The sequence below is a fragment of the Kogia breviceps genome, chromosome 2 (assembly GCF_026419965.1).
Source record: "Kogia breviceps isolate mKogBre1 chromosome 2, mKogBre1 haplotype 1, whole genome shotgun sequence".
NCBI classification, from domain to species: Eukaryota; Metazoa; Chordata; class Mammalia; order Artiodactyla; family Physeteridae; genus Kogia; species Kogia breviceps.
In genome coordinates this window covers 52,278,972-52,294,659 of record NC_081311.1, presented here as the reverse complement: position 1 = coordinate 52,294,659, position 15,688 = coordinate 52,278,972, and the positions used below count along the sequence as shown (strand labels likewise).

General features: G+C 37.4%; 1 pseudogene; it reads right to left on the bottom strand.

Moving 5' to 3' along the window:
- LOC131750332 (serine/threonine-protein kinase MARK2 pseudogene) overlaps positions 1-14,860 on the bottom strand; it is a 63,076-nt pseudogene extending 48,216 nt beyond the window's left edge.
- Positions 14,861-15,688: the final 828 nt, after the last annotated feature.

The window sequence follows — 15,688 nt, the reverse complement described above, 5'->3', positions numbered from 1 at the left end:
AATTCTGCTTAATCTTTTAAGAGAGAGCATTGTCTGAGATGGCTGTTGGTTGGCTCTCTTGACAAATGGCCATGTCCACACGGAGCTAATAAACTGCAAAATGTTTGACTGTTCATTCACCACTCAAAAATCTCCCTGACAGATGGCACCAAAACAGTATCAGAGGCCAAACAGGAATAGACATGGCTTTAATAAGCTGAGGGAGAATGCCATGATTCATATCCAAGGTCTTTTAGCAGTTGGTTTCTTCCTTTAACAAGGTACAGGACTTGAGTTACTCCTCTGGAATACCAAATGCGCGAGGATGGGGAGCCTGCTGCAACTCTCATCTGTGTGCTTAGGTGAAAGCTGAGCTCAGGTGTCTGGATAAATTTACACAGGATGGTCAGCTGCAAGGCAGCCTACCTGGTAGAGGTCAAGTAATAGGCACCTTTACATATCTCTTCTAAAGGAAGAAAAATCCCACACGATGCTGACCAGTCAAGGAGAAATAGCATCTATGTAAAAGTGTTCTTTGAACAAGCCCCTTTCCTAAGCCTGGGAGTCTTCCCACTGCAAAAGTAAAAGCTTGACAAAAGCAGCATGTTACAATCTGAGCCTTAAGACCTCATCTAAAATTTAATGTCGGGTTCACAGAGTGGTTTAGGAATTTTAGTTTTTAGTTCTTTCAAGACAGAGATTCCTATTGGATCGGTATTCTTTGTTGCTGTAGCTTTATATTCATCCCACACTGTGTGGGAAATGTTTGTGAGCTGCACAGGTGGTTGAAATAAGGAGTCATCATATTAATGGGCTGGAAAACAATAACTTGTGATGAGCTTAAAATCCTTGACCTACAACTTTGGAGTCTTCAGTGAGATTCAAGTTTCTCCATCTACAGAATGGGTTGTGTTCATATTAAATCTATACATTGATCTTAGAGGGCTGTTGCAGAAATTAAAGATTTGGTGTAACATCTTTCTCAAATAGAAGACCCTCACTGTTGTTCCAATTTCCTTCTCCCTTTCTTTTTCTCAGGAGAACAGATTCTAAGCCCCAGATAGTCAAGTTGGAATTCTTCCTTGGTTTTACCATTTAACCCCATTTTATGCTTTTGTCTTATCCACTTGATCTATATAATCTTTTATATTCCTTTTAATCCTATTTTTATCCTCCATTCCCCCCCCCCACACACAAACATCATCCCCCCCCAAACAGACACACAGCAACTTGTACCAACACACAAACCTGGAGAGGATACTTGGCTTACAACAGAAGTTCATCTTTCCCATTTTCTAGGTTGAAGCTTATCTTCATCAAAAAAATACATGAAGAGTCCAGTTTTGACTAGTTCCCACAGTGTACGGCTTGTAATCAACTTACATAATAACCAGTTGCAACAGACTCTATCATTTTTCACATCTCTCCTATTCTACTTCCTGTATGATAATTATACTTCTCCCACCCTGCTGAACTCAGGGTTCTTTGACTAATGAAATTTTAAAAGAAATGATATATTTCACTTCTTGGAAGAGATTTTTTTTTTTTTTAATATAATCTTCTTAATTTTATCTTTAATTTCACAGGCATTTGTTTGTTTGTTTGTTTGTTTTGCGGTACGCGGGCCTCTCACTGTTGTGGCCTCTCCCTTTGCGGAGCACAGGCTCCGGACGCGCAGGCTCAGCGGCCATGGCTCACGGGCCCAGCCGTTCCGCGGCATGTGGGATCCTCCCGGACCGGGGCACGAACCCGCGTCCCCTGCATCGGCAGGCGGACTCTCAACCACTGCGCCACCAGGGAAGCCCTGGAAGAGATTTTAATGCTTATACCATGTAGTTTTTTCCATCTTCCTTATTATTAAAAAATGTTTTAGAAAATGACTGCTCTATTAGCCTAGGTCCCCAAAAGAAGGCAATGATGATAACACAGATCAGGGGTCCCAGCCAACTTTCAATGAAGTATGTTATGAACAAGAAATAAGTGTTTCTAAGCCAATGAGATTTGGGATATTCTTTGTTACTACAGCTTAACCTACCTTCTCAGGACTAGTATACTACTCCAGCCCGAATTAGAACTAGGTCCTTTATTTTAAGTATTTAGACTTCAGCTTTGTTTTCTGTTCTGTAATATAATCTTTATAAACCTTTCTAATACTATGGTAATTTCATTCGACTGGATCAGTTTTATACATTCCAATCCCACATTAAGAACCTGTAGCTCTGTCCTTGATTATAATTTCTTGGATTTCTATATCACACTTGCCCTGGATTTCCCATCAATATAATACTCCCATCTGTTGTAAAACCCATTTATTCATCGTGGGTACCTTAACGATGATTGCCTTCATGAACTGTGATCTGATAATACCACCCTTCCTTGTGCAACAGGCTTGATATTCCCAGACTTAGTGTATTTTTTCAGCATCATGACCTGGATGTAGTCCCCTTACTGCCTATTCAGCCCCTGTTTCTGTGGCAAGATTTGGTTTCTGTGTTACTCTCAGTCTATAAAATGAGTAATTTTGATTAAACCACACTTTGATCAATAATGGAATACCCACTCTGTGAGTTACTGACTTTGTGACATTATCATTTTGAGCTTTAATTCTGACACATCTTGTGATTTCTGTGAGCATTTAATAAAACATATTGCCAAAGATATTTTGACTAATTGTATGTGCCAAGTTCATTTATCTATAGGAACTGGGAAAAAGATTCAGAAAAGTAAACCTAAATTTTTTACCACTTCTATATGCACACATACGTTCATTGCTTAGAGCTAAGTGAATTGCCTTGTACGTATTTTTCCTAGATCCTGTGGTTGATAAGAAATGAATCATTCCATTTTGCAGGGAAAGAATACTGCTTCCTGAATAACTTTCAGAATTTTACAATCCACTCAACGAATAAAATGTCTGTAGAGTGCCCAAATACCATTATACTCCAGTAATCTGCAGTAGTGCCCTCTCTGCTGACACTTAGAATTTTTTTAAAATGTAGGCTATTGGGATACCACATTAATATTCCAATATAGTAATCATCTATTCTTACCACCATTTAAACTGCTGAAAAAATCATCAGCTTTATGGTGGTCAGGCAGGTATCTAGAAAGCCTGGGTCAATGTTTTAGTGGATTCCTGACATTTTGGCTCTGTACACACCTCTCAGTCCAATTCTACCTACTCTCACACTTAATGCCTATTATGGACTGAATGTTTGTATCTCCCCCAAATTTACATGTTGAACCCTAACTCCCAGTGTGATAATATTTGGCGATAGGTCCTTCAGAAGTTGAGTAGGTCATGCAGGCTCCACCCTCATAAATGGGAAATGTGCCCTTTTAAAAGAGACCCCAGAGAGAAGCCCTGCTCCTTTCTCCACATAAGGTTACAAAGAGAAGATGGCAATCTATGAACCAGGTAGTGATACCTCACCAGACACTGAATCTGCCTTGATCTTGGACTTCCCAAGCTTCTAGACCTATTGGAAATACATCTCACCCAGTCTATGGTATATTTGTTATAGCAGTCTGAACAGACTAAGACAACGCTCTATCACAGGTTTGCCCACAGGCTCTAGTTCAATCCTCTTATCAGTAAAATCACCTACCCTCAGCCCCCTTCTAGAGAGTAACAAGTCTTCTAGACTCATATTCACCCACACCAGCCACAGGGGCAGCTCCTCATGATTAAGCACATCAATCATGGCAGACACACTACCCACTGGCATGTTCCTCCTGGTATGAAACAGGGAAAATGCTTTAGTGAGGAGATGACCCCGAAATTTAAGAAAATGTCAAGCAATTTCCTTCATAAAAAACACATAACCCTGAGGCTCAGAGATCAACACAGGTGTACATTATCATATAGAAAGTCATTGGGAGAAAACTGGTCAAGTCATAATGCCTTGAGCACTTATAAAGAAACTGTGTTTGTTTTTATACAATGGAAAAGGATAAAGCAAAGGAATAGATGCTTATAGCCTTCTACCTCAAACAATAAACTATCTGGAGAAGATTAGGAGAGAGACAAAATGGTAGCAGGGTTAAAGAAGGAGATAAATAATGATATATAATTTTTTTAGGGTGAAAATTGATAAATGTTGAGGATTATTAAGGAGAGAGCTCATAAGAACCAGTGGTAGACTGGTTAGAACAGAATAAGTCTTCTAGATCCCAGGCCACATTTTCCACCTCCCTTCCCCATCCACTGCACTGCCAGGATCACTATTTCTTAATTAATTTAACCCACTGCAGAAATGTCATTGTGGGATGATGATTGACAGAAAGATGTCAAGAGAAGCATAGAATATGGAGCTTGATGGCAAAGACACTTTGACTTTGAACATGCAGCATGCTTCCCATTTCTCCCCCAAATCACTATGGCAATTTATTATTGTCTGTCATAGAACCACCTTTAAGAAATGAGGGTTTAACTAAGCCTGAGAAACATCCTCTGTATCATCCTCTTGAAGCTATTAGACAATCCTAAAACTTAATTGTTACTGGAGACTCTGGCAATGAGCCCAGCGCATTTCTGAGGGGTTTACTGAGAAGGCTGGTGACTGAGGCATCATCCTGGGCATGGCTGGACTTGGCTATTAGATAATATCTAGGCTCCAGCTGTTCCAAAAAGTGCATTCAATCAGCCCATTCCCTTGATTTATATGATTTCTTCAATCTGAAAGGTAATGATACTGAGATTGGTCTAAGGACAATGAGCTAACATTTATTTCCTTATATCTTTGTCCTAGAAAAATACCATGTCTTGATTTAATCTTATTTATAATTCCAAAATGAGTTAAATGTCATGACTAAAAAAAAGTTAAAAAGTGATTTTAGAATAAAATTTATGTCAGTAGACACAGGCCACGGCTAGGATCAGGGCAACCTGTCAAAAGGAGGCAAGAAGAGATCTAGTTTAGAAATTTCCTTCCTCGAGTGTGTGTGTATGTTTGTGTGTGTGAGAGAAAGAAGATTCTTCCAAGAATTTAGGAGTACTTCTATACTCACAGAAGTAGCCATACTTTGGATTATGTACCATGTGGAGAGCACAAACTCTTTGTTAGGCCAGAAAAGGTCTATTCCAATGTCTTCCTATATTTTCCGAGCAACACCCACCCAACCTTTTTTATCTATCCTTGTCTGCGCCTTAGAGAGCTACTATATATTTCCAGAGTAAGTCAGATCACTGTAGCAGAAAAATCAGTAATAAAAATTATTATTTTTTTGCATTGCTACTGTGGTGGTAAAACTTAAAAGCACAATGAATTTAAAAGATGAAGAAGTTATTTCTGGTTTCAGCTCCCACACATAAAAACTATAGAAGTTGTTACCCCTAACCTTACAATAAGAAATCTCAAGACAAAGTGAAAATCAATTATTTTTTTAAAGAACTGTCAGAGAAAAGAGAAAAATCAATTATTTTTTAAGAAGTGTCAGAGAAAAGACATCACAGGGCAAACCATTACCCCCAAATCTAAAGAGTCAAGCACATCCAGAGAGTTACAGTACCTGAGATTCACCTACCTGATGCCATAAACAAATAGGAACACCTTCTATTAGTACTTTTGAAGTGGTGAAGACTGAGTGAGGACTAGCATGAGAGTAAGAAGCTGCTGGGCACCAGAGTCATACGGGGCTCCTCACACTGTCAAGTGCTTTACTTCAGGATTCTCACCAGGTTCTCACAGGTAGGATCCAAGAAAACTCCCCATATGAACCTGAAATGGTTTGGGAAGAGTAGCCATTGTAAACTCCAACACAGACCATTCTTTCTATCAAAGGCTTAGTTTCTAGAAGGGCACTAAACAGAAGTTTAATTCATTTGAACCAGAGGGCAATTCTGAAATCTTTTTTCAGTTGGCAGAAGGGAACTCAGTTCCACTTCAGCCACCTCCACCCTTTCTGTCTCACCTAAGGAAAGATAAATTAATAAAAGCCACGCTCAACAGGGAAGAGGATTCAAAAAAGCAGACTGAGAATGCTGTACCCAGAGAAAGAACTAGAGGACAGGGAAGAAAAGGAGCTGCCAAGGTGTCCTTCAAGAGGTAAATGGATAACCAAAGTGTAATCCATCCATCCATACTGTGAAAACTATTCAGTGAAGCAGAAGAAAAAGCCATCAAACTACTCAAATACATAGATGACTCAAATATATATCACTAAATGTAAGAAGCTAGAATGAGAAGATTGTATACCATATGATTCAATTATATGACAATTTGGAGAAGGTAAAACTACAGAGATATAAAATAGATCAGTGATTGCCACAGGTTTAGGGAGTGGGGAGGGTAGAATAGGTAAACACAAGACATTTTTTAGAAGCAGAAACTAACCATGAAACTAGCCATGAAACTCTTCTCTGGTACTGCAGTGGTGAATACATGACACAATCCGTTTTTCCAAATTCATAGATCTTTATAGCATAAAGAGTGAGGCCTAATGCATGTTAAAAAAAAAAAAAAAAAAAAAAAGATCTTAATTCAAATAGAAGGGAGGTCAGCAAAATGGCAGAATAATTATGTTTCCTGAACTCCAAGTGAGCCCAAAGTCAATCACACTGAAACTAGGTAGGATAATTTCTGATACTTTCTCTTGCCAGAGCCCAGCATGGCAGAGGGTGATTTGGAGGAAATTCCAACTCTCATCTTCCCCCTGGGGAAGAAAAGGAGTAGAACATATAACCAACATCCTGACTTTTAGGGGTGCCGCCTGATGAAAGAGTCTCTGTCTTGCCTAAATCCAAGTGCTGACAAAGGATGCATATCTGAGAAAGGCTTGAGAGGTCTCCAAAATCTCTAGCTGGTCCAAATGAAAAAGTCCTCCCTATGTGAAACTAGACCACAAATTCTGGAAGAGTTAGGTGATTCTTCAAATGCTGAAATCCCAACCAAAAAAATAATAAGACACACACAGGAACAGGGAAACATGTCACTTTTAAAGAAACAAATTACATCTTTAGAAACTGATTATAAAAGAACAGAGACTACATGAATTGTCAGAAAAAGAGTTCAAAATTACTGTCATAAGAATGCTCAATGAATTAAAACAGAGCAAAAATAGACAAGTAAATAAAATCAGAAAACAATACATGAACAAAATGAGAATATCAACAGAAGATACAAACTATGAATAAGAACCAAACAGAAATTCTGGAACTGAAAAATACAATAACTGAATTGAAAATTCACTAGAGGGACTTAGAAGACTTGACCAGGCAGCACTGGACCAACCCTACAGGAAATGCGAGTGAGACATACAAGTTGAAGCAAAAACATGATAAACAGCAACACAAAACCATGCAAAAATATAAAACACTCTGGTAAAAGTAAATACATAGAAAAATATAAAATCTGGTACTAATGTAATGTAGTTGTGCAAATCACTTTTAAATCTGGTGTAGAATTTTTTTTAAAGCTAAAAATAATAATTGTAAAACTATATTAAGCGGTACACAATGTAAAAAGAGGTAATTTGTGTCACAACTACATAAAGTAAAGGGGCAAAGATATAAAGGAGAAGTTTTCATACAAAATTTAAGTTGCTATCAGTTTAAAATAGATTGTTATAACTTTAAGATATTTTATGTAATTTCTTTGGGAACCACAAAGAAAATATCTATAGAATTTACACAAAGGGAAAGAGATGGGAATCAAAACATGTCACTATAAAAAATCAACAAAAGACAAAAGAAGACAGGAAAGGGAAAAAGAATGAACAAAAAAGCAACAAGACATATAGAAAACAATTAATAAAATGGCAATAGTAAATCCTTTCCTATCACTAATTTTCTTAAATGTAAATGGATTAAATGTACCAATTAAAAGACATAGATTGGCTAAATAGATTAAAAAAAACAAGATCCAGCTATATGCTGTCTGTAAGAGACTTGCCTTAGATCTAAGGACACACTGGCTAAAGGTAAAAGGATGGAAAAATACATTTCAGGCAAACAGGAAATTAAGAGAGCAAGATTGGCTATATTTATAACAGACAAGATAGAATTTGACAAAAACAGTCACAAGAGACAAAGAAGGACATATAATTCCATAAAGTTCACCAGTTCACCAGGAAGGTGTATCTATGAAATATATATATCTGATATTAGAGAACTCAAATATATAAAGCAAACATTAAAAATAACTAAAGTGAGAAACAGCAACACAATAATAGTAGGGAACTTTAGTGTCCTACTTTCAGGTATGGATAGTACAACCAGATTGAAGATCAATAAGCAAACATAGTACTTGCAAAACACTATAGACCAGTTTGAACTAACAGACATATAAAGAACACTCCACCCGACAATAGCAGAGCATACATTCTTCTCAAATGCACATGGAATATTCTCCAAGATAGATCACATGTTGGGCCACAAATTAAGTCTTTACAAATGTAAGAAGATTGAAATCAAGCAAAGTATATTTTCTGGCTATAATGGAATGAAACTAGAAATTAATAGCAGAAGGAAACCCCACAAATATGTGGCAATTAAACAATTCATTCTTAAATAACCAATGAGTCATAGAAGAATTTAGTAGGGAATTTAGAAAATTATCTCAAGACAAATGAAAACAAAAACACAGCATAAAAAAACTTATGAGCAAAAGCAGTAAAAAGAGTTTATAGCAGTAAATGCTTACATTAAAAAAACACAAAGATCTCAAATCAATTACCTAACTTAACACTTCAAAGAACTAAACAAGAAAAACAAAGTAAAACCAAAGTTAGCAGAAGGAAGAAAATAATAATGATTAAAACACAGCTAATGAAATAGAAAATAGAAAACTGAGAGAAAAAAATCAGTGAAATCAATAGTTTGTTCTTTGAAAAGATAAAATTAACAAAATTTTACCTAGACCAAAAAAAAAAAGAGAGAGGGGATATTCAAATAGTCAAAATTAGAAATGAAAGAGACATTACAACTGATGTCACAGAAAAAAAAAAAAGATTAAGAGACTACTATGAAAAATTATACCCCCAACAAACTGGTTAATGTAAAAGAAATGGATACATTCTTAGAAACATAGAACTGACCAAGACTGGATCATGAAGAAATAAAAAATCCCAACAGATCTATAACTAGTGAAGAGATTTAAACAGTAATGAAAACCTTCTGACAAAGACAAGCCAGATGGCTTCACTGTAGAATTCTACTATTAGAGAAGAATTATTCTGAGAAGAATTAACACCAGTCTTCCTCACACCCTTCCAAAGTATCAAACAGGAAGGAACACTTTCAAACTCATCCTGAAAATGGCAGGGAATGTTTAGATTACATGTACTAGGTGCTAGTAACATTATTTTGCCAGGAGTAAACTACTTAGAGACTAAGAAATTACTTGGATTTCTAAATTGTATGCACGTGACCCTGATGTTCTGATGTTCTGATGTGGTCTTCAGATACATGGAAATTTGGAAGTGGGAACATGTGTAATTTAGGGTTAAATTACTCTATCGTTGGAAGTACTATACTGGTCATAATAGATGCAGGGAAAAACACATTCAGGCTGAAGTTACTGAAGGACACTAGCTTCCACCAAGATATTATACTTACATACCAAGACAGAGCTGAGTAAAAAGTTGGGGAGGAGATTTTTGAACTGTAAATTTTTTTGGATTTTAATTTTCTGGGATGGACTTCTGTTTTACTCTTTAATTTTGCTGGGATTTTGGGCTGTTTCTATATTACAGATAAAATATTTGTGTTATGTTGTCACATGGAGCTCACCATCTAGCTCTCCTTGGCACAAATTTGAAGTGAGCAATAGTGTGCTAGGTGATTATTTGACCTGGCTTACAGCTTAGGCTTGGAATTAATTTAAATGTTGCCTCTCTGGCATAGTTCACATTTTCCCATCTCCCTAGTTGAAGAAAATTTAAAATGGGTAAGTGACACACTCTACAGAGGGAAAGCAGCCTCACTCCTTCAGTGGTCAGCTACCGCTCTGACTGATCATAGACTTAAATAGCGAAACCAGTGAGTTTAGAGAGAAGAAACTAACAACATAGAGTAACATATAAGGATGAGCTTTTGAAAGCCTACTTGGGTTCAAACCTTTTCATTCCTATTCACCAGCTGTGTGACTGTAAATCACTTAATCTTGGCAAATTACATTTTATCATCTTAAAGATAATGATATATATCAGCACTTACCTCAAAGTATCATTATAAGCGCATAATGAATAATATATGAAAAGTATTAATCCTAGTGTCTGTTACACAGTAAGTTTCAATAGAATCAGCTGCCATCACCATTCTTATCTTTAAGCACAGCATACAGTCATGCATTTTACTCCTCTTCTGCTCATGTCTTGTCTTGCTTTCCTTACATCCAAATCATCCCAAATATTCTTCTGCATGCACATTCATGAGTTTCTGTTTTCTCCTGTTCCTCCACTCCTTCAAAGCTTGCAAGCTCTATATGTATGTGTTTTCGTAGGAAAATAGGCCCTCTGTGAATGTAAATTCCGAACCTCTCCCCTCCTCCATACCCCTTCTACCTCACCATATGGCTCATCCCTTCCATACCCAGCAGGTCATTAATTACTGGATAAGGGTTTTGCCATGCTAACTTACCCCTCAGACAAATTTAATAAAATATTAATGCTAAAGCTACCAAAAAATTACATACTGTGTGTGATCTTCCTTAGAATTATGCAGCAATAACTCTGACAGTAAAATGTCATTGCCCAAATAAACTATTAAACGGTGCGAGAGCTCAAGGAAGTGGCTGTACCAGGGTGCACATTCTTCTCATCGCTCCCTTTTAATTATTTGTCAAGCAATGCCCTCAGCACCCAGGTCTGGCTGGTTGAAAAAAATGTGGCAGGAACTGTAAGGATTTCTTTCTTCTTGTAAATCCTGAGGACAGCATCTGAGCAAGCTCAGTTTGAAGACTGAGAGAATCATCTGAGCTTCCCACCCTTCTGTGCATGCTTTGATTCTACAGGTGAGAAAACTGAATCCCAGAAGCATAGTGACTTGTCCAAAACCTTGTATTTAGCAGTATATTAAGCAGTTTCATGAACTCATCCATTTCCCTCTTTATTCTTTAGTTTCCTCAAATGTTTCTCCTAGGCATTTTGTCTTCAACAGCTTGCTTTTATGCTCCCAAATTGTAGCTGCCCCAAGCATATCAAATGCTGAAATGCTCGTTCATAGCCTCCTTTTCTCTCTGTGTTTTCTGTTGCATGCTTCCTCTTCTATTTCTTCTGAAAACCCCAGCCCCAACCTCCTTTATCAACACAAACACTCAAAAATATATTTCATATTTATCATTGTTGGTTTCTATGCCTTTATTTCCAAGCATCTTAGTCACTCTGATGAAAGTCTCATGTCTTTTTTTTTTTTTTTTTTTTTCTCAGTACGTGGGCCTCTCACTGCTGCGGCCGCTCCCGCCGTGAAGCACAGGCTCCGGACGCGCAGGCCCAGCGGCCATGGCCCACGGGCCCAGCTGCTCCGCGGCACGCGGGATCCTCCCAGACCCGGGCACGAACCCATGCCCCCCGCGTTGGCAGGCGGACTCCCAACCACTGCGCCACCAGGGAAGCCCCTCATGTCTTTTTAAAGGAGATTATCTAAATTAAGAAATTCAGATTTCTTACCTATAAATAAATTGCATATAAATCTAGATGGTGCACAGAATGATAAAGTGAACATTCAACTACTCAGTACTAGCTTAGAGGACAGAACATTAGGAACATTTTAAAGCTCCTGAATACCTCTCACTGCGGGAATATATCTCCCTTATCCCCAAACTTAATCTCTAGTCCTAATTGTGTGTTTAATACTTCCTTGTTTTTCATTGTAGTTTCACTATAGATATCTATCATTGATGATTTGAAGGGGATCAGACTGAAAAGTCCCCTGTCTTTTTTGTTGTTTTACTGTTAATTTTCAGCACAAAGCCTGAGAAAGTAGAAGTAGTGCTTTTTGTTTGTTGTTTTGTTTTTATTATTATTTGAATAAGCAAAAGAATGCATTATCTGACTGAATATCCATAGATGTCCTGTGAGGTGCCTGAGAAGGACCAGCATGCTCTCCATCTGATGGATGGGGGACCTGAGACTATGAGAAGCTTTGCTGATGCAGTTTTACCCTTGGCTGGGTAGACAGGGGATCAGAGACATTTCATTCCTGATTCCTTCTCCATGGTCACTGGCAGCACAATAGGCACCTTGTAATGTCACTTTGGTTTTACTACAGTAAAAACTATTTTTGAGATTTCTCAAAGCTTGACCACTTCTCCATGTTTACATTTTTTCATCTGCCCACAACCACTGGCATGCTAAATTCAGGTTTTAGAGGAAACAGAGAAGTTACATGCTGATAAAGATCGCAGCTTTCTTATTTTCAAGCGGTGATTCCTGAATTACCCTGTTGGCATGAAATAGAAAATTTGTGTGAGGGATGGAGTAGAGGTGGGCGTCATAAAGGCAATAGATGTGGCCAAAGCATTGTCCACTCAATTCAAATTAACACCCTGTGAACTACAGCAAATGGGTGATGGAGTTTGCCTTCATTCTCATGACTGGCAGAGTAATCTCCTATTTTTCCATCATCTTTGCTCTTTGTTGGAATCCACCAGCATGGTTTTCTTTTGGTGTTGTTTTCATTCTGAGCCAAACCACAGGTTGTCGCGACTGGTCTAGCTGTTCCTGCCGCAAGATCTAGCCTAGACCTGGCTCTGCTTAGGTTGGCAATCTATATCCCACTTTTCTAGCAGCTTTTTCTCACTTTTTCATCAACTTCCCAAATAGTTATGACATTGGTCAAAGTCTTAGATGGTAATAAATGAGAAGAAAGAAAGAAGAAAAGTAAGGCAACTGGAAGGGTAATAATCTAGTTTAAAAAGTATGATTTTAGAATTTAGATAATTAGATTTAACATCTAGTTTTTGTCAATTATAAGCTGTGTCTCCTTGTTCAAATGACTTACCTTATTTGTAAAAGGAGACAGATAATATTTGCCTCACATGGTTACTGTGAGTCTTTTTTTTTAGATGATATGGTCGAATGCACTGTCTAAGCTCTAAAGGCCTAAATGATTATAAACTTTTAAAAAATAATTATTAGGACCTGAAAAAATTAGAAAGGCGTGTAGTTAAACATCAGTTACTGTGAGGTTCTTGACACTATTTTTTTTTTTTTTTTTTTTTTTTTTTTTTTGCGTTATGCGGGCCTCTCACTGTTGTGGCCTCTCCCGTTGCGGAGCACAGGCTCCGGACGCGCAGGCCTAGCGGCCATGGCTCACGGGCTTAGTTGCTCCGCGGCATGTGGGATCTTCCCGGACCAGGGCACGAACCCGTGTTTCCTGCATCGGCAGGCGGACTCTCAACCACTGCGCCACCAGGGAAGCCCAACACTATTTTTTAAATAATCATTTTCTTGTATAAATGAATGCACATGGAAATGAACAATACATACTAAATACAGAGAAATGAAATATATTAAAAGGATCTGAGAAGTAGTTAAAAACAGAATAAATGCATTATTGCAAAATTTTACCTTTAGTCTTCTGGTAGGTAATCAGAAGGAAATATATTGGGTTCTTTATTTTGTCTTTTCTGGTAAAAAAGGAATCTTACAAGTATGTCTGGAGAGATTTGACTCAGGGATAGATGTCAAAATTTCCAAGATATAATTTCTCTCTTTTTGTTAATATCATAATTAGGCATCATATAAGTCTACCCATTTCCGACTAATCTCTTTTTTATGCTTCATGTAAATTTCTACACATTAAAAAATATGGAGCAATATGCAAATATTTGAAAGTCTCCTTCACACTAAGATCATTTGTCTATTGTTTTACAATGTCAAGTTACAATAAGAGGAGAAACCCAGATGTCAAAATCCTGAGCTTTGAGCTGGGTTCTTGACAGTTCCACTGGGAACAAATTTATTCAAATAAAATTGTCCAACAAGGCCATGAGGAGTGTGGTGTTGACAATGTAAATAAATAAAAATGATATTTTCTCTCAGTCCAGTGACTTTATAATAATTTTTATGATAAAATATTGAATTATGTCTGGAGTTTTAGCAAGGGTAAATTGTTTTATTTTTCTGATTCAGAAGCTACTTTTTTTTCTGTCACTGTAATGATACCTATGTGAATTCATTCACCTTACGTTTTGTCAAAATACTTGCCAAGAAGCTGCCTCCTTTAATAAAGCAGCTTATTCTGGTGAAACAGTTTTTCCTCATGACTGCATGGTCTCTTTCTCCTTGTGCTCCTTGGAAATCTTATCTTTCTCTAGATTTAAGGATTTAAGTTTCTTTTTAACTCTATGCTTCTAAAACTAATTCACAACACACTGGATTTAAATATCTTTTTGGGACAACTGTTTTGAATTCAATTTAATGGAATTTATTATTTCCCTTGAGAAATTTTATCTTCCTCCAAGTGCTTAAATTATTTTTTTCTCTGTGTTACAGATATTCACTGCTTTATATTCCCAAAGGATTAAAGCACTTTTTATCATGGCAAAAAATAATTTAGGAAAAAAATGCAGCTGGCTGGTAATTCCTGATGCAGCCTTTCCCTACTTCACATACAATGATGATGAAAACAGAAAAAATATGAAGTTATCCTTGTGTTTCTAGAAATGAAGGCATTTCCACTAACTGAACGACAATGGATTACCACTGAGGAATTCCATCTGTAGCCTATCTGTGCAGAGCCATAGGAAAGAATTGGCCTGGTCTGCAAGAACGTAAGATGTTTCATCCTTTCTCCACGATTCCACACGCTCACAAATGTAAGATCCCGCTGAACAGAAAACATAGCGGCTGTAACTCTGCTGTAAGGCTGTTCCTCTGTGAGGTGGACAGCGTGCTGTTCTCCCCAAGCATCTCTGCGCATCTCTTTGTACACATCCATGTGGAGACCATGAAATCTGAAAACAAATCAACCTGAGCAGTGGGAGCTGGGGGCGGCAAAATGAATACTGCGATACACAGTCTCTATCATTACTGTGTGGCAAAATAGTATAGACAGAACGAACCTCAGATCCTGCAAAAAGTTTTACTTTTTATGTGTTTAATGTGGATTCAGAAAGCCAGAGAACTAAGCACAAGAGGTAGCAGAAATCTCTCCTCGATTCAACAGAACTGCATATTATGAAAATTAAAATCTGCTTAGATGCAGAAGAAAGGATTTCATTAATGGGCTAATTGACCTTCTCTAGATATGTAAAGGGGAGTTGACCATCGCCCATACGAACCGTATAAACAAAGGCAATTCACTCATCACGTATCAAAGGGAAAATATCCAGGCTTATTAGTTATCTTTCAACAATGATTAACAAAAACCTTTGACAAATACATAATGTATCCATTTACTGAGCCAATATGGTGCCAATATTTTTTCTTGCCCCTGGGGACGTCTTTAGCGAGAGGGAGGCAAAAAACAAAATGATAAGAAGATTAAAAAACAGCCCATCAAAGATAGAGACGATTAAGAAAAGGTGACTTAAAATAAAACTTTAAAAACATAGAGAAGAATAGGATCTTCATTAAATAAATAAGATCTTCATTAAAGACAACAAATAAAAGGTATAGTATGGCTCTCTTCTCAATTATCCCTTCAGGTGCTCTTTTGCTCCACTTATTGCTACCATTTTTCTAGCAAGTTGTCCCCATGGAAAATTCTCCCCTCTCTCATTTCTAACGGAAGTGTTTACCTCATCGACACTCTCTGAAGACCATC